The sequence below is a fragment of the Triticum aestivum genome, chromosome 3D (assembly GCF_018294505.1).
Source record: "Triticum aestivum cultivar Chinese Spring chromosome 3D, IWGSC CS RefSeq v2.1, whole genome shotgun sequence".
Taxonomy (NCBI): domain Eukaryota; kingdom Viridiplantae; phylum Streptophyta; class Magnoliopsida; order Poales; family Poaceae; genus Triticum; species Triticum aestivum.
The window spans coordinates 478,603,469-478,608,211 of record NC_057802.1 but is presented as its reverse complement, the minus strand read 5'-3'; positions in this window follow the sequence as shown (position 1 = coordinate 478,608,211).

The following is a 4,743-nucleotide window of genomic DNA, read 5'->3' as shown; positions in this document are numbered from 1 at the left end:
ACGATATTTATGTTCATGGTGGATTATATCCTACTCATGCTTGCATTCAGTGTAGATTAATTTTAATGCATCTTCATGACTGTTGTCGCTCTCTAGTTGGTCGCTTCCCAGTCTTTTGCTAGCCTTCACTTGTACTAAGCGGGATTACTGCTTGTGCATCCAATCCCTTAAACCCCAAAGTTATTCCACATGAGTCCACCATACCTTCCTATATGCGGTATTTACCTGCCGTTCCAAGTAAATTTATATGTGCCAAACTCTAAACCTTCAAATGAAATTCTGTTTTGTATGCTCGAATAGCTCATGTATCAACTAGGGTTGTCTGTATCCTCCATGTTAGGCGGGTTATTCTCAAGAGGAGTGGACTCCGCTCCTCACTCACGAGAAAATGGCTGGTCACCGGGATGCCCAGTCCCATGCTTTAAGCAAACCAAATCGAAATAATTGCTAACAAAACTCCCCCAGGACTGTTGTTAGTTGGAGGCACTCGTTGTTTCGAGCAAGCCATGGATTGATGCTTGTTGGTGGAGGGGGAGTATAAACTTTACCATTCTGTTTGGGAACCGCCTACAGTGTGTGTAGCATGGAAGATATCGCCATCTCTTGGTTGTTATGTTGACAATGAAAGTATACCGCTCAAAATATTATTTATCTCTATTTCAAAAACCGAGCTCTGGCACCTCTACAAATCCCTGCTTCCCTCTGCGAAGGGCCTATCTATTTACTTTTATGTTGAGTCATCACCCTCTTATTAAAAAGCACCAGCTGGAGAGCACCGCTGCCATTTGCATTCATTACTGTTAATTTATATTGGGTATGACTGGATCTCTTTTACCATGAATTACAATGTCTAGTCAGTCCTTGATCTTTAAAGGTGCTCTGCATTTATGTTTTGCGATCTCAGAAAGGGCTAGCGAGATACCATCTTGTTATATCATATTATGATTGTTTTGAGAAAGTGTTGTCATCCGAGATTTATTATTATTGCTCGCTAGTTAATTATGTCATTGATATGAGTAAACATGAGACCTAAATGTTATTGTGAATATGGTTAGTTCATAATCTTTGCTGAAAACTTGAATGCTGGCTTTACATATTTACAACAACAAGAGCAAACAGAGTTTGTAAAAGTTTTTCTTTATCACTTTCAGTTTATCAACTGAATTGCTTGAGGACAAGCAAAGGTATAAGCTTGGGGAGTTGATACGTCTCCGTCGTGTCTACTTTTCCAAACACTTTTGCCCTTGTTTTGGACTCTAACTTGCATGATTTGAATGGAACTAACCCGAACTGACGCTGTTTTCAGCAGAATTGCCATGGTGTTATTTTTGTGCAGAAACAAAAGTTCTCGGAATGACCTGAAACTTCACGGAGATTATTTTTGGAAATAATAAAAAATACTGGCAAAAGAATCAAGACCAGGGGCCCACACCCTGTCCACGAGGGTGGGGGGCGCGCCCCCTGCCTCGTGGCCCCCTGGAGCTCCACCGACCTCAACTCCAACTCCATATATTCGTGTTCGGGGAGAAAAAAATCAGAGAGAACGATTCATCGCGTTTTACGATATGGAGCCGCCGCCAAGCCCTAAACTCTCTCGGGAGGGCTGATCTGGAGTCCGTTCGGGGCTCCGGAGAGGGGAATCCGTCGCCATCGTCATCATCAACCATCCTCCATCACCAATTTCATGATGCTCACCGCCGTGTGTGAGTAATTCCATCGTAGGCTTGCTGGACGGTGATGGGTTGGATGAGATCTATCATGTAATCGAGTTAGTTTTGTTAGGGTTTGATCCCTAGTATCCACTATGTTCTGAGATTGATGTTGCTATGACTTTGCTATGCTTAATGCTTGTCACTAGGGCCCGAGTGCCATGAACTCAGATCTGAACCCTTTATGTTTTCATCAATATATTTGTGTTCTTGATCCGATATTGCAAGTTATAGTCACCTACTATGTGTTATGATCCGGCAACCCCGAAGTGACAATAACCGAGACCACTCCCGGTGATGACTGTAGTTTGAGGAGTCCATGTATTCACTATGTGTTAATGCTTTGGTCCGGTACTCTATTAAAAGGAGGCCTTAATATCCCTTAGTTTCCGCTAGGACCCCGCTGCCACGGGAGGGTAGGACAAAAGATGTCATGCAAGTTCTTTTCCATAAGCACGTATGACTATATTCGGAATACATGCCTATATTACATTGATGAATTGGAGCTAATTCTGTGTCACCCTATGTTATAAATGTTACATGAATGATTGCATCCGGCATAATTATCCATCACCGATCCAATGCCTACGAGTTTCTCACATATTGTTCTTCCCTTAGTTACTTCACCGCTGCTACTGTTACAATCACTACGATACTGCTATCACTGTTACCTTTGCCACTGCTACCGTTACTATCATACTACTTTGCTACTAAATACTTTGCTGCAGATATTAAGTTATCCAGGTGTGGATGAATTGACAACTCAGTTGCTAATACTTGAGAATATTCTTTGGCTCCCCTTGTGTCGAATCAATAAATTTGGGTTGAATACTCTACCCTCGAAAACTGTTGTGATCCCCTATACTTGTGGGTTATCAGCTTGCTCCGTGAGGGTCGCTCCGGACTGCTGTCGACGTCCCACGCAGTTTTATCCGCGAGGGAGCCTTTCCCCTTCTTGGGCGCCTCCGCCTCCAGATTTGTGGAGGCCGCCCTCTTCTTCCTCCCCCTATCAGAGGGAGGGTTGCTTTCCTCCTCCTCCTCGTCATCTGCGGCGGCGGAGGAGTGAGTCTTGTCTTCGGACATCACGTCCGAAGTGCCTTTGCGGCGGAGGCCACCCCGGGCCCCCTTGGCCTTCTTCTTGGCCTTCTTCTCCGGCGGCTGATAGGGCGCCGGGACCAGCATCTTCGCCAGGAGCGGGATGACTGGCTCTTCGGGCAGCGGAGCCGAACTGTGAATTCGCTCCGCTTTCTCCGTCCATTCCTGAAATGATAAATTAAGCAAAGTTCAGTTACCCTCCTTGGACAAATAGGTAGAGGGCACGCCTTGAGATGTGGAGGACTTACCGCGCTGGCGGGGTGGGCAAGATCGTGCCCACGATCCGAGTCAATGGCCGGCGGCTTCTCATCGCCTTTGAAGAGCAGCTTCCAGGCGTCTTCGTGAGTGGTGCCGAAGAGCCTCACCAGGGTCTGGTGCTTCTCCGGATTGAATTCCCATAAAGGGGAAGTTCGGCATTGGCAAGGGAGGATCTGGCGAACTAGCATAACCTGGATCACGTCGACGAGCTTGATGTTCTTGTTCACCATGCTTTGAACGCGCGTCTGCAGCGCTGTCAGCTCGTCCGACGAAGACCAATTTGGGCCTTTCTCCATCCAGGAGGTCAGCCGCATTGGAGCCCCGGACTTAAATTCGGGAGCGGCGGCCCAAGTGGCACCGCATGGCTCTGTGATATAAAACCACAGATTCTGCCACTCCTTGACAGTCTCCACGAACGTGCCTTGGGGCCATGTGACGCTGGGCATCTTGCTCACCATGGCTCCCCCGCACTCCGCGTGTTGGCCATCCACCACCTTCGGCTTCACGTTAAAGATTTTGAGCCATAGTCCGAAGTGGGGCTGGAGCGGAGAAAGGCCTCACACACGACAATGAATGCCGAGATGTTAGGAAAGAGTTCGGGGCTAGGTCATGGAAATCTAGCCCATAATAGAACATCATCCCGCGGACGAAAGGGTGGAGTGGAAACCCTAGCCCGCGGACGAAATGAGGGAGGAACACCACCCTCTCGTTGGGCTTCGGTGTGGGTACGACTTGTCCCTTGGCCGGAAGACGGTGGGCAATCTCCTTCGCCAGATACCCAGCCTCCCGAAGCTCGGCGATGTCCTTCGCCGTGACGGAAGAGGCCATCCACTTGCCTTGACCTCCGGATCCGGACATGGTCGAGAGCTTGCTCAGAATGGAAAAGAAGATGGGAACTTGGGCGCTGGAGCTCGAGAATGGAAGGACAGAGAGGAAGAGAAGGCGTGGGTGAAGAAAGGGAACCTTTATAAAGGCAGTAAATATTGAACGCCGCCCCACTCACCTTAAAACTCGCCTATTCCCAAGGGTTATGTAAATGGCACGGTTGGGTTACCCACACCCGTGTTGATGAGAATCCCGCAATAAGGGGACACGGTCTCTGCTTTGACAAGACGTGCCAATGGCAACCGCGTCTCGAAACGTGGAGCGGCAGACGAAAAACGGTTCGAAATTATTACCGGGCGGACGTGATGTCATGTTGCAAAAAGTTGTCAACGGATTGGACTTGTGGAATATTATATCCTCTGCGGTTGTGTGTGGTGTGTGTGTTACAGGTCCGTACACGATCATTATGTTCGAAGACTATCTTGGAGTTCGGAAGGAGGAACCCGCCTTGCAATGCCGAAGACAGATCTATGTGTCGGATACCTTGTCATTGAAGCCAGGTTCAGGGGCTACTGAGGGAGTCCTGGACTAAGGGGTCCTCGGGCGTCCGGCCTGTTAGCCATGGGCCAGACTGATGGACCGTGAAGATACAAAGACCGAAGACTCTACCCGTGTCCGGATGGGACTCTCCTTGGCGTGTAAGGCAAGCTTGGTGATCAAATATGTAGATTCCTTTCTCTGTAACCGACCTTGTGTAACCCTAGATCCTCCCGGTGTCTATATCAACCGGAGGACTTAGTCCGGAGGGGAGACTCATTACCATAGTCATACAGGCTAGACTTTTAGGGTTTAGCCA